Source organism: Dermacentor albipictus, unplaced genomic scaffold (assembly GCF_038994185.2).
Source record: "Dermacentor albipictus isolate Rhodes 1998 colony unplaced genomic scaffold, USDA_Dalb.pri_finalv2 scaffold_15, whole genome shotgun sequence".
Lineage (NCBI taxonomy): Eukaryota > Metazoa > Arthropoda > Arachnida > Ixodida > Ixodidae > Dermacentor > Dermacentor albipictus.
This window is the reverse complement of record NW_027225569.1, coordinates 2,301,183-2,316,637: the sequence shown is the minus strand read 5'-3', so window position 1 is coordinate 2,316,637 and position 15,455 is coordinate 2,301,183. Positions and strand designations below refer to the sequence as shown.

The 15,455-nt window shown below is 44.7% G+C and overlaps 1 long non-coding RNA gene across 1 annotated transcript; it reads right to left on the bottom strand.

Moving 5' to 3' along the window:
* Positions 1 to 365: 365 nt before the first annotated feature.
* Positions 366 to 12,740, bottom strand: LOC139051875 (uncharacterized). The gene is made up of 3 exons (XR_011509593.1): positions 12,653 to 12,740; positions 6,120 to 6,333; positions 366 to 503 (listed from the first exon to the last, which is right to left on the bottom strand). It is a non-coding gene; the product is annotated as an uncharacterized lncRNA (long non-coding RNA).
* Positions 12,741 to 15,455: the final 2,715 nt, after the last annotated feature.

Below are 15,455 nucleotides of genomic sequence, written 5' to 3'. Positions count from 1 at the left end.
ACGGTGGGTGCTGGGTGACATGGTGGGTGACGGGTGGCATGGTGGGTGCTGGGCAGCATGCTGGTTGCTGGGCACGGTGGGTGATGGGTGGCACGGTGGGCACTTGGTTGGATATCATCGTGGGCGCAGCACGTCAAAGGCAAGTTGTGTGATGAATTGAAGGAGCAGCCATTGCTATACGGAAGCTCATAACGGGCTATCTTTATATGTGATGTTGAGTCTTATGTAGTGTACAGTCTGTATATACATGTTGCCAAGATGCGGCTATTTTCATGCCATAACGAATCAATCTGTAAAGCACCATACCACGTAGCATATCATCACACTTTATTGAAAAAGCATCAGTGGACTTGTACTGTATTTACTTTTCCACTCGCTTGCCCTGGCGTCCTGCTTGTGTAAAAGAAAGCTCCAAAGGCGCTTTCGCAGGGAAGCAAGGTGGTTCTCCGGATGTGGTGTAGGTGGCATCATTGGATGGTCACTTATGTATTTCTCCAGGCAGTCTAAAAGGAGAGTGCAATAAATATATAAGTAAATTGTTTTTCCAATGATTTCCAGCAATAAGTGAATGAAGAAAATATGCTCTTCACTTAAAAAAAGTTTCGGATAACAAAATGCAGCAAATGTCACACACAAACATGCTACCCAGGGCGCAAGCAGGCACAGGTTTATTTGCAGTGAGAATGCATACACATGCATCACATTGTTTTGCAGATTTACATAGAATTTTTGTATGTTTTTTGCCAAAGCCATGCCTCTTCTCATCTGGAGGTTGGCTTAACTGCAAAATTTAGACACATGGGAGCTGTACTCAAAGCCTCATGGGGTGGATATTTGGCTTCTGATTTTGCATAATTTGTCTGCTCTTCGACCACCCAAATTCCTGTCAAATTCGGAGAACCACAATTTGGCTACACTGTCTCTAACGCATGCAGGAGAGCTGCAAGGTGCAAGCTGTCTGGTTTGTCCATTCTATCATTTGTTAGCTTTACTTGTTGCTCATGCAGTTGGTGAGGAAGTCGTAACTTTAGCATTTCCCATATAGGCATAAAAGATTTCATGTAAAAGCTGTATAATGGCTGGCTTGCAAGCTTTATTTAGCTGCAAATGATGGCAACTAATGTTTTAAAGTGAAGCTTTTTTTGCCTCTTCTCCCAACATTACGGGCGCTGCAGCTGCTATAGTCTTGTCATGCATGCCGTTGGATTTCTTGCAACATTACCAGATGGCGCTCACCTCTGCACATCCTGACCGGCACTGCTGCCCCAGCATTTCACCGTTAGGGTGTATTGCACGTACTGTGCTGGTTTTAATTTCTATGCGAGAAAAATGCAGATGCTGGGCTGTGATAGTGTAAACATTAGAATCGTCCTTAGTCTGAAGAGAGCGCTTTGAGCTGGAATCTCAACAGTGTGTTGGCCATGTATGTAGAAGGAGCTCATTAACACGCGCCAGCAAGGCGTGCACTCGGCGTCGAGGACACCCACACTTGAAAGAAGTGTCACACAGAACAGGAGCGTCTTCGCTATGTAGTGAAATGTAGTGCAGACCGCGAACTTATGTATACATACAATTACAATACCTAATTGAAGTATGCACAGCCTCATAATTCAATTAAAGTTTAATATTTCTGCCATGATGCGCTGCGCCATGTGAGGCAATGACAACGCTCAATTCCCTCTCAGATTATGAACAATGACTCGCAACAACACCTCAATCAAACACATCTCTCTGTGTGTTCTGCGGACTATGCAGACAAACAGAAGTGGTGCATGCAAGGTAAAGCTTAACATCAACTCGCCACTTTCGTATTGGACTAAACGCTAAAAAAATTACAAACTTGCTACTAACATCACCGTTAATTATTGTCAATCAATGCAAACAATGTGTGCTTCGTGTACATCGATTCTCACAGGGCATGGGATCTGCCATTTTTTTGTACTTTTCAATCTCCATATTGCTACTTTGCTAAGCTAACCTACATTTTCAATGTAAAAAAGCCTAAAGAAGCATCTTAACGTAATACAGAGCAATCTTTCATGCTCGTCTGTTTAAAAAAAAGCATATTTCTGTAGGAAATGAAACCTTCGGCAGAGTGTTGATGCGACTACAAGAGTACCTGGTACTTTGATCCATAAAACAATTGAATCTTGGCAGAAGAATGCCAGTTACAGCCACACTATACAGTCCTTTCTAATCCAGGCTGGCGGAAATCGCTGGAATTCCGCATGATGCCCAGCACCTTGCTTTTCTTGGCACCGAAGAGAGGCATGCAAATTTTAGGATGCTTTGCATGGAACAAGATCAGCTGTGCAGATCAGAGCGTACATGCGAATAATGTACGAGGTGCTTTCTTTGTGTAGCAGTTCTTTCCTCATTCTTATGCTTAAATAAAATGAGATCACTGAAAGTATGCCGAAAGTGCTGATAGGCCATGTCTTACAAACTTCAATAATCAGAACATCTAACATCAAGAAAGCGGCTGACAGATGGAATAGCACACTGTGGTATGAAGGTTATAAACACGGATGAGGTGCCTCAGAAAGGCTGGCCAACGTTTCGATAGGAGCTATCTTCGTCAAAAGTGGCCTGGTCAGCCTTGGCATGTTAGTTTTAAAGGACTAGTAGGGTGACGTCACGTGCAGTTGTTGTCAGTGGCAGCTGGTTGTAAAGGGAGAGACATTAAAGAGAATGTGCGCTGTCGTCTGACGTCTGTAAGCATGGTTCCTAAGACGAGGGCACAAGACCGTGAGGATAGGAAGGCGGCGAGAAAAGAAACGAAAGAAAAGGAGAAAAAAAAGACATGCCAAGAGGCAAAAAAAGAGACAAGAAAAAGACGGGCATGGGAGCGTGTTAAGGAAGTGAGGGGTTAGGGAGCATTCAGGAGTGTCATTGGCGGCATGTTTCTGCCGTTTTAGAACTGTTCAGGCGGTCAGTGTGCGAGTAACAAAAAACACCCCAAAAGACATCAGCTGAAAGAATGACTTGAGTAGCGTAGCAGCAACGCGTCGGGTAATGTTGAAGAAATTAAGATGGCGAGAAGGAGTCTGGGATGCAATGCATGTGGTAGCTAGCAGGAAGAAGCATGGTGTTTTAGGGATGTCAGCCTCAGTAGCTCAACGCAGGTGTCCTCACAGTGGTATATAGAGCTGGTGATACCCTGTGTGACTGATGCGCAGAAAAAGGTATCCTGGCATCTGGGATTTTGGATTGTGGTGGTGAGGGTGTTAAAAAAATATGATAGAAAACAGACAAAAGGGGGGAACTGAAAGTGGAATAACAAATAGGAGGGTTACATGAGCAAGAGCGGGCGGAGGCAGGTGTACATGAGAAAAGGGGTCATACAGTTGATATAAACATTAAAACATGAAATATAATAAATTGAGTAGTAAGCAGGTAAACATTAGAAACGGTGGAATAGGTGAGGTTAAGAATTAAGTTTAGGTGGTGGCACAATGTGTTTTGTGGCTTGGTTGATGACATGAGGCTTTCCGATTTAAGTTACAGCTTTAAAGTTTTTAAAGATTCTAAGTTGCTATGTGTTAAATTGATTTCCATTGGATGTAGGCATTTAAACTTGTGTATGAGGTATGATTCCATATATTTCCTCTAGCGAGGTGAGCGGAAATTTGTAGTCTATAGAGCCTTGCTTTGTCACATATGACATGTTCATTGAAGTGGCTGGCTACTGCTTTAGGTAAATTGTTTTGTATCTGCGCGATGACCGTTCAGTCTTTTATGCATTTTTTGTCCTGTCTCACCTATGTATTATTTGCTACAAGTGGCACATTCCAGACAGTAGACTACATTGCTTGATGTGCAGATGAAACTCGAAATTACCTTGTTTGAGTAATTTGATGCTTTACTTATTACTGTAGTAGTAGATTAAATGTGTTTGCATGTAGAGCACCCGGGCAGCCACAGGGACTGGTTCCCAACTTCGTTGTTGATTTTAGTTTGGCACGTACAAGAATATCCTTAATATTATAGTGTTGCATCTCAAGACTACTCTGGGCAGGGCGGGAAAAATCTTGTTTCTGGTTGCTGGCGAGAATTGGGTAGTATTTATTGAGGATGTTGTTCATGTTTGGCAGTGTGTTTGAGAATTTAGTAGTAAGAAGAGGCGCAGTTCTTTGTGATCCTAGGGTGGGGCTTGAGCACCTCGGCTCAGTCAGGCTTGGTTGCATTGGTGCAGGCTTTCTGAAGGGGACTCTTTGGGTGGTTCCCGTTTGATAGGGTTTCTTTAAGGTGATCAAGTCTATCTATGTAGTCTTGGTTTTCAACACACATGTGACGTAGCCATGTGCTTGGCCTTTAAAGATGCCTTCTTTGCGATGTGGCTTGATGGTGGCTTGTATATTCTAGGTACTGTTGTTTGTCAAAGGTTTCCATACAGCATTGTCATTAGTGTCCCAGTGTCAATGTATATTGTTGTGTCCAGAATGTTTATGCGCTCCATTGAAGATTTTGATGTGAATTTTATTGTTGGGTGAAAATAATTTAGAAATCCTACATATTTATCTACGCTGTCTTGACCATGTCACCATATTATGAATATGTCGTCTATGTATCGTAGGTATGTGTGGGGCCTGTCAGTGCAGCGCAATAGGAAGTCTGTAGAATCCCCATAAATATGTTCGCATAAATATGTCTTCCCATGTACATCTGCTTCCGCCCACTTTTGCTCATGCCACCCTCTTATTTGTTATTCCAGTTTCAGTTCAACCCCATATTTGTCTGTTCTTTATTATATTTTTTCGAAACACCCTCACCAACACACTCCAAAGTCCCAGGCGCCAGGATACCTTCTTCGGTGCCTCAGCCACACAGGGTATCGCCACTTCTGTGTACCGCTTTGACGACACGTACGTTGAGCTACTGGGACTAACGTCCCTAGAAAGACCATACCGCTGCCTTCCAGCTGCCCTATGCACTGCATTCCGGACTCCTTGCTGCCATCTTAACTCCTTCTAAATTATCCGACGCATTGCTGCTATGCTACTCAAGTCATTCTTTCAACTAATGTCTTTTCGGGTTGTTTTTGTTACTCGAGCACTGACCGCCTCACCGGCTCCTTTAAAGCCACAAGAACATGCTGCCAAAGACACCCCTGAATTCTCCCTAACCTCTTGCTTCCCCAACACCTTCCTTTGCCCTTCTTTTTCTTTTCTTGTTCTTTCTTTCCCTCTTGGTGTCTCTTTTTTTCTCCTTTTCTCCCCGCCTTCCCACTCCCACTATTGTTCCTACGTCTTAGGAATCATGCTTACAGACATCAAGTGACTGCGCTCATTCTCCTTCAAGTCTCTCCCTTTACAACCAGCCACTCCCGACAACTGCATGTGACGTCACTCCACTAACACTTTAAAACTAACATGCCGAGGCAGACGAGGCAGCCTTTGATAAGATAGGTCTTCCTAACGAAACGTTGGCTACCCTTTCTGAGGCACTTTATCCCTGTTTATAACTTTACATCCCAATAATGAGAATAGTGTTTTGAAATGGCATGGCTGTGAACGCTGCAGATTGTAAAGCAGCACATCATGTGACCACAGTCAACACTTAAGAAGGCAGTGGTTTAAAAAGCTTCTTTTAGACCATACAATTTGCCAAGCTGTTTCGGAACCCAATTTTCTTGAGAAGCATTATTTCAAAAAAGTGAAATGAAAGCTGAAGCGTGAAAAGCTACAATAACGCATGCCAAGTCTACATTAGAAATTTCAAAGACAATGAGGTGCTTAAATGTTCACTTCTGTTAAGACAATGAGCAGCAGGTGAATGCAAGCTGTTAAGGTCCTGTCAAAATTAACCGCTCGTGTAGCCACCCGACTTGATTGTTTTTAATTGAAACTGATTATGGGGGAAGCTTTGTGGGCGGTTTTTGCAGGAAACCCATATCCCGAAATTATCTTGTGCTGCTTTTCATACGCACAGAGACATTTAAATTGTGTGTCGAGACACAGTGCATATACAGCAGAAGAAAAAGATATAATATACAGGCACTTGCTTCATTCTTGCTTTGGCATTTCTTGTCGCTCTATATACATCATGTAATGCTAACTCATTCAGATAACTTGCAGATATGCAGTTATGTTTCTTAAATGAGGTGACTGTTGACTTACTTTTCAAAGCAGCCACTTTCTCCGGTGTTGCCGGAAGCTTCCGAGATGCGCGGCACATTGGTCGGCAGGCCTGTCCAGTCAGGCTGCTTTCACCTGCTTGCACTGGTGTCCACAGGTGCCATGCCACCTCTAATGGGCACTTTCCGTCGGAAGCAGACTTGAATATGTAATGCCACTTGTTGAGTGGCATCACAAATCCCACACCAATCTGTACCTGCAATAGATATGAAGTGTTTTTTTCCTGAGCAGTATTCTTAACACTAAAACGCACTTGTATAAAACAATATGATATAGGTTAATTAGGTCCGTCAATTTCTGATGCAACTCTATAATTTCGACGTAGTAGTTCTGCGGAAACCCGCAAGGTGGAGAGAAGTACTGAAAAAAGGGAAAATGAGACATCCACCTGTTCGTAGCAATTGCTACAAAGGAAACCCATACGGGTTCCTCGAAAGAAAAGCCTCATAGTTGAAGAAAAATTCGTCCTAAAAATTGGAAAAATTTTCCAATTTCTGCCCCTCGAACAAGTTTTAAAAGAAACTGGGGTTAAACCCAACCTCACCAAGAAATTCATTTTTGTGTAAAGGTATAAACTAATAAAATTTTTCCATTTTAAGGGCAGCAAACACTCATATCTCGTACAGTATAACCTTGCAATAATGAAATTAACAGAGAAAGCGAAACAATTGATTCAAATAGGCGCACCACCATGCAGAGAACAGTGCAAGAACGAGTGACGTCAAGGCCTCCAAGATTGCAGTGTCACACGGAGAACAGTGCAGCACATGTTACCTAGAGACCTACGCGCGGCAGTCTCCAAAATCCACCACCATCACACACTACATGGCCTTGTTCTAAAGAACACTGGAGACATGCCTTGAAAGTATGATTACCCTTGCATGGTTGAAAACAAGTGAATTCTTTTGTGGGCTCTGAAAACCACTCGCACCACTCGCTGATCTCAGCAGTTATATTTTCGTCATGACTAAACTGCAGCGATGAATGCGCCAAGTCCCGTCACAACTTCAAACTTCAGAACTCTGTGTGCACGCTCCTTTTACTGCGACCAGGTTTGAAATGTTTGTTGTAACAGTACAGCGCTAGTACAGCGGCAGCGGAATTCTCTTTAGGGACAATTGCACCTTCTACATCTTTTTGTAGGTTTTTGCGCAATATGTGCGTTGCTGCTTTTTGTCATTAAGCCCTTCAGTTGATGTCTAGCGCCTGTTCAGACTGTCTCTTTGTGTGTGTGTGTGCCCTTGCACTTGTCATGATATCCAAGTTCAGCTACCACCAACTAGAACTAAGTTTTGCATTAATCAGAAGTACATATTAGCACGCTTTATGAAAAGCCAAAGGATTAGCACTATGCTGACCGGAAATGAGAAATGGTAAGAATATTCTGGCTGAAAACAACATTTCATGTTTATCAACACTGACGGGCAAGTAATTAAGAAAGTTGGTGTACGTTGTTTACCTTTTGAGTGACACAAGGGACAGAAAGAAGACAACAAGACACGAAAACTACCAATTCAACATTAATTTTGATGCAACTACCAATTCAACATTAATTTTGATGCAAAAATTAAAGATAATATTTATACTGCGTGTGCCCTTGCACTGCACAAGCGATCATTTAAAACAAAGGGCACAAGTTGCAATACAAATGCATAAAATCATGATAAACAGTACTTGCATAAAAATAGAACAAATAAGCACAGAGTGATCACTATTCTGTGTCATTTAGAGAGTATTCCTCTTTGTAATGCAATCATAATGAGCACTGGCTGACAGATGTCCCTCTTTTTTAAATGGTATGCCTCAGTGATATTGTTGATCAATCGGTTGCCTTAAGTAAACAAAAGAGATGAACAATCTAAATCTGGCATACATCACCAGTTGTGTCAATGCATTGTCAAGTGGGATGAGCATGCTTGTCCCTTGAGTGAATAATGGTGCTCTCCTGGGCACATGCTTATACACCGGCCAGTCTGCCCCATGTATAAGACCGTCCATTCTTAGTACGAAGATGGTGCAGAGTGGCCGAACTCCGCAGATTGCCAGCGCGCATGGCATGGCTGTGCAACGGAGCTAAGCGGTGCAGGCGCACAGGGGCTTAGAGGTGGTACTTCATGTCGTGTGTCATCCGCTAAAGCATGGCATGCTCCCGCACTTTAGCAGATGACACGAAGCTCCACATCCCCCCTGCGCCATGCACGCTGGCACTCCGCGGGGCGTGGTCACGCTGAGTCGTGTTCGTGCCAAGAGTTGACGACCCTGTACATTTGACCAAACATACACATGAACAGAGGCATAGACTACACTACTAATGACGGACACAAGACATTTAGTGGTAATTTATACAAATCTCCCTTGTCTGGACGCCTTTCTCAATGCGCTTGTGGAATGCTATGCACACATATTTCGAGCGAAAAAATAAAGTAGGCAGGTATGCAGCACAATCCACAAGTGAACTGAGAAAAGCGAGCAGGCAAGCGAGGTACGCTTGGTTAAACATACCACGAAATATGTCTAGTGCGTGTTAGGGGCACTGTACTGCATTCTAATGTTAGGAACTAAATATGTACCAAAGAAATCACCACATTTTACTGAGAAGACCGGCATGCTCGTCTGACTTGGCCGTGCATTGCCGCGATAGGGCTTGAGGCCAGATTAAATTAGTTTATCTATTTCCACCCACAGTGAAAAATTGACAAGAGAAATCAGAGGCATACCACAAGACGTGTGAGCAAGGCCCCATTATGAATGCACGAAAAAAGGCGTCCTTTCTAGACGACAAGGGATAGAAATTAGTCTGACTATTCACCTTTTTGTACGCAAATACTGTTTATTGTGATTTTTCACCTTTGTATTACAACTCACATTTTCCTTCCGAAGGAACTTGTGCACAATATAAGCACACATTCAGTGTTAATTTTATTCCTTCTATCAAATTCAGTCATCACTGGTCATGTTGTATGGTCTCCCTTCCTTCACTGTGTAAATTTTGTCCTCAAGAGTTATATGAACTCACTCGCAAACTCAAAACGACACTACAAATTTCACCTAGAGGATACGGCTGGTTCTCAGAAAATGCACAAATACGGCGACAGGTGTCTGTTGGCACACTGTAGCAATAATGGGTGGAAGCTACCTTTGACATTGCTGCAATACATCAGTTGTCACATGGCTACAACCCTTAAGAAACAACAGAAATGTAAGTGCACAGCAAAAACAAGCAGGTTCATCAACCACAAGTTTGACTTCAGCAGCCAGAACATAGGCAGTTTCATATAGCTAAAGCATTAGCTAATATGTGGAAAATACATGCACAAGCACCCTTAACTTGAAATACGTGCATACCAACATAAAACCATGAGTTGCAGTGCATATGATGCTTGTTCATGACACTAGTATTTTGTGAAAAATACTTTTTGGATTACGTACAATGCTTTCAATTCATCTGCCCAGTAATCAAAGGCGTTTGACAGCATTACACTTTGTACTTGCTATTTGAAAATATTCTCACCTGAACAGCACCAAGCAGAATAAATAGAAAACAGCCCACTGTGCTAACCAAATATGTGGAGAGACCCAAACTAATAGAATTATTTCTGGACAACTGTAGACTTAGAGCTTGTTGGCTGATAATCACTATTAAATTTACACCACTGCCAAGCAGATGTTCTGTGTGGTGCTGTTGAAATCAAGTTCACTTGATGAGCAACATAGCAATAACCAGCAAATGCTTTAGCAATAGCGAGCAGGCAATCTTGCATGTGCAAAACTGCATGCTTATTTAATGATAGTGCATCAATAGACTGAACTATGTACCAACTATGTGGTCTATGCAGTATAGACAAAGTCGAAAACGATGCAACTGGACACAGACTCTGCCACAATGCCTGCTTGCATGAATGGGTATAGCTTAAGAAGAATATAAAAAATGTAGAGAAAGAAAGCAAGCTTACTAGAAAACTCCTCACTGCTGTAGTACTTATAGCACAGTGAATACTGGCCTTCATGTACCATTTAAAGAAATTCAAGCTCGTGTCCATTGTTCTGGGAACTTGAGAAATAATTGTGAAATTAATGGAGAAGGTTGGGCTAGTTGGCGTTGACACAGCTCCTGTGACATAGTTACTAGCACAAACAAGGTGTATGGAATAAAGGTCGGAATAGCCAAAGCGGTAGACTTCAACTGACAAGCTTTATTCAGAAGAAACACGCAAACAGGCCACCGCATGCTCAGTTAATGTGGAGAGAGATGCATAAACGAATGTGCCACATAGGGGGATAACGAAATGCACATAGAAGCTGATAAGCATCCACAAGAAGCCATTACAAAGCATTCACCAGATTTTTCTGAAGACACAACACTTATTTATCAGCTGGTACCAGTGATGGAGTGCTTATGCATTCATCAGCAGCTTTCGAAATGCAAAACACCCCAAACATTTCCCTATATAACTGCCTGGCAAACTGACTGAGCACTGGTGTGTTATGAAAACATGGGGAGCATTTATGGGTACTTTAACAGTGATCAGCCAAGTAGCCAGCGCCTGTGAGAGCATTTACAGCGTTCCGGTACTCCCCAAGCCACTCATTCAGGCACCTGTTTGTTCAATATACCACTTTCCACAGGGAAGTGAAATGTAGTATACCACCAATACACTTCAGTTAACAAAGCAGGTGACATACTCCTTAGTGCATGTACCTTGACGCCCGGCAATGTTTACCAACTTGCATATTCTTGTGAGCGTTAGCGGTGCTGAAAAAATGCCTACACCAAACTTGTTCGCCACCTTTCTTCTAGGCGATGAGACACCCTGTGTACGCATGGCAGCGCTGCACGGCTACCACTGGGACATGCATTACTGCACATCCAGTGGGCAATGTGGTAGTGCCAATGACTTTCGTGTTGTGCTGGCTTTGCTGTTAAAAACATTGTGGGTGTTTTCGAACAGTGTTCAGTAGGACTCAAGTTCACACATGAGTTGCCAGAAGATGATCGCCTGCAATCATTCGATATTCGTATAATTTTAAATCATACTTTCCTTTATTATATATACTCTCTTAGGAAAAAGAATCCCTTGCTCGACTACCGTTTGGCATACTCCATGTTAAAGGATGCATAACTCCTAGCTGCCCGAGAGCTGTTCTGGTTAAATCTTGTGCACCAGGTTTCCTGCAGCGCTCAGCAACAAGCGAGCCATTTATGTAGGGCCGGGTATCTCGATAACACCTTGGTGTCAATTAGTGGGAGCCTCATTAAAGAGGTAAACACAGATCTGGCAGCTGCTCGGTGCAATAACGCACGTCCCAGTGGGCGCCCTGTGGCTGTGCCATCTGTACATGGGGTGTCCCACCACCTAAACAACGTGGCAAACCAGTGCAGTGTAGGTGTTTTCGTCAGCACCACTAGAGCTCGCAAGAATGTGCAGGTTGGTAAGCAACGCCGGGAATCAGGGTACATGCACTAAGGAGCATGTCATCCACTTTTTTAACTGCAATGTGGGGGTGGTATACAGGATTTCACTTCCCTGTAGAAAGTGCTGTATTGGACAAAAGGGCAGGTTCTTGAATGAGAGGCTTAGGGAGCACCGGAACGCTGTAAACGCTCTAGCAGGCACTGCCCATTTGGCTGACCACTGCCGAAGATGTGCTCATAAATGCTACCTGTGTTTTCAAAACAAGCAAGTGTTCAGATGGTTTGGCAGGCAGTTAGATAAGGAAATATTTGGTGTTTGGCATTTCAAAGACTGTTGATGAATGTGTAAGCACTCCTTCACTGGAACTCACTGATAAAGGAGTGTTTGTTGTACCTTGAGAAGAACCTGCTGAATGCTTTGTAATGGCTTGTTGTGGTGGGCGGTATTGGCTTTGTTGTGCATTTGGTTTCCTCCCATGTGGCACATTTCTTTATGCATCTGTCTGCAGATATTTTTGAGCATAAGGTGGGGCCTCATTGCGTGTTTTCTGAGTAAAGCTTGTAAGTTCAAGTCTAGTGCACTGTCTTGTGCAACTTTTTTCAATTAGTCTTGTTCGTGCAAGTAACCCTCACAATAATTGTAATACCAATGTTAAACAATGGTAAGCATGCTGCATACTTAGACCTGTGACATATTTGGACCATTACACTTTTAATGCTTACGTGTACGCAGAAACTGCACAAGCGTGTAGCCTAAACGAAAAAAAAAAGTGGATATAAAAGGTATAACACAGGAAAGTTTCAAATCAATAAAACAAAATAACAAGACGTAGATATAATGTGTACTAAGCAAAATAAAATGTAACGCGCAGCGAAGTGATTGATGCAAGAAAAAATATACCTCAAGACATGTTAGATCTAGCTTTAAAGTGAACAAGGTAATGTGTACATAATGTATACAAACACAAATAAGCAGCAAGTTGAATAAAGTTGAGCAGATATTTAGCCTATTTAGTAAGCACTGCTGAGTAATATGTCCATAAACTTATTGACGAATGATACCGAGATCCTACTTTTGCAAACACATACACTTCAGTCATACCTGACCAGACCATCCGATTACACACAGTGCTGCTGCAGCCATAGCTCCTCCCTGACGTGGACACCGTTGTTGGTCACGGCCTTGCCTGACGTGGACACTGTTGTTGGTCACGGCCTTGCCGCTGCAAGATAGGTTCTGTGTTAACTTATAGCAGTGGCACTTTAAAGAAGTCATTGTGAACACATGCAAGGAGCACAGAAAAAGTCACAAAAACAATGTTTGCACCACTGCAGGGTGGGAACAAAGCACAAGGTCAAAGTTACTGATGAATGTTGTAATAATAGGGACCTCTTCATGACAATAAAATTTTAAGACCTACAGCTACAGCACATTACAAACAAATGTTTGTTTACGTAACAATTCATTTTTTTCTATCGGTTAAGCAACTTTCCCTTGTCATCTCTAGTTATGTCAAAACACCTTGTCTCAAAACGTAAGCTGTAGTAGTAGCAAGCCGCAGTTGCTTAAATTTTTTTGCCCGAACCCTATGAGGGAGATTTTGTGCGCAACGGCGACGCGCGACGGCTTTGAGCGAGAAAACGGGCCGTCGCGCGAAGATATCGCTCGTTCTTTGTCGCCTGGTTCTGGAAATCTAGAATTCGTCACTCGTCGCCTAGAAGTGCTATGAGCGAACAGACAATAGCGCGAAGCCGGAACTGGATGTACTACATCAGTCGAGTACTACCGCTTGTTGCACGGAACAAGCAAACGACTATTTTCATACGTGCAAGGTTAAGAACCTACTGCAAGACTTTAAAGAAATGTTTTACGCTGCTCCTTTGAGTAAAACACAGCAAACTAAACTAATAATGCACACTTTTGGCGCGTATTTGCTGCCCTCATACCGGCAACACCGGGGAGACGGCTCTCAATGTCGTCGCTCGCATAGGGTACGACTTGTAGGGAACGAGCTAGCGCGACAGCCATCTACATCGCGTCTCTGTCGCGCGCAAGACCGCTCGCATGGGGTACGACTTGTAGGGAACGAGCGAGCGCGACAGCTATCTACATCGCGTCTCTGTCGCGCGCAATACCGCTCGCATGGGGTACGACTTGTAGGGAACGAGCGAGCGTGATAGCCATCTACATCGCGTCTCTGTCGCGCGCAAGACCGCTCGCATGGGGTACGACTTGTAGGGAACGAGCGAGCGCGACAGCCATCTACATCGCGTCTCTGTCGCGCGCAATACCGCTCGCATGGGGTACGACTTGTAGGGAACGAGCGAGCGTGATAGCCATCTACATCGCGTCTCTGTCGCGCGCAAGACCGCTCGCATGGGGTACGACTTGTAGGGAACGAGCGAGCGCGACAGCCATCTACATCGCGTCTCTGTCGCGCGCAATACCGCTCGCATGGGGTACGACTTGTAGGGAACGAGCGAGCGTGATAGCCATCTACATCGCGTCTCTGTCGCGCGCAAGACCGCTCGCATGGGGTACGACTTGTAGGGAACGAGCGAGCGCGACAGCCATCTACATCGCGTCTCTGTCGCGCGCAATACCGCTCGCATGGGGTACGACTTGTAGGGAACGAGCGAGCGTGATAGCCATCTACATCGCGTCTCTGTCGCGCGCAAGACCGCTCGCATGGGGTACGACTTGTAGGGAACGAGCGAGCGCGACAGCCATCTACATCGCGTCTCTGTCGCGCGCAATACCGCTCGCATGGGGTACGACTTGTAGGGAACGAGCGAGCGTGATAGCCATCTACATCGCGTCTCTGTCGCGCGCAATACCGCTCGCATGGGGTACGACTTGTAGGGAACGAGCGAGCGTGATAGCCATCTACATCGCGTCTCTGTCGCGCGCAAGACCGCTCGCATGGGGTACGACTTGTAGGGAACGAGCGAGCGCGACAGCCATCTACATCGCGTCTCTGTCGCGCGCAATACCGCTCGCATGGGGTACGACTTGTAGGGAACGAGCGAGCGTGATAGCCATCTACATCGCGTCTCTGTCGCGCGCAAGACCGCTCGCATGGGGTACGACTTGTAGGGAACGAGCGAGCGCGACAGCCATCTACATCGCGTCTCTGTCGCGCGCAATACCGCTCGCATGGGGTACGACTTGTAGGGAACGAGCGAGCGTGATAGCCATCTACATCGCGTCTCTGTCGCGCGCAATACCGCTCGCATGGGGTACGACTTGTAGGGAAGGAGCGAGCGTGATAGCCATCTACATCGCGTCTCTGTCGCGCGCAAGACCGCTCGCATGGGGTACGACTTGTAGGGAACGAGCGAGCGCGACAGCCATCTACATCGCGTCTCTGTCGCGCGCAATACCGCTCGCATGGGGTACGACTTGTAGGGAACGAGCGAGCGTGATAGCCATCTACATCGCGTCTCTGTCGCGCGCAAGACCGCTCGCATGGGGTACGACTTGTAGGGAACGAGCGAGCGTGATAGCCATCTACATCGGGTCGCTGTCGCGCGAAAGATCACTTGCATGGTGTTTATACTTTTTCCCAATAACTGCTCACAAACCAACAACCGCTTAGACAGACATTTACAACCTCGAAGCATAAGTAAGAGAGGAAACGTCATTGCAGTAAGAATAGGTAAAGAGGCAGATGAGTCTTTATTATCCAACTTCAGCAGAAAAGTGGCAGCTCGCGCAAATGAGGACTGTTGCCGAACCTAATCCCTCTCATCGGAAGGAAGCGCTCACCAAGACTTTAAATTTAGCATTAAGCCAATAAACTTGCGCAAGCAAATTATGTCAACCGACGCTCAGCAAGCATCGGCACAGTCAATGTCGTCGTGGGAGTTCGATTTCTTGCGCCCGCAAGGCACTCTAGGCACAC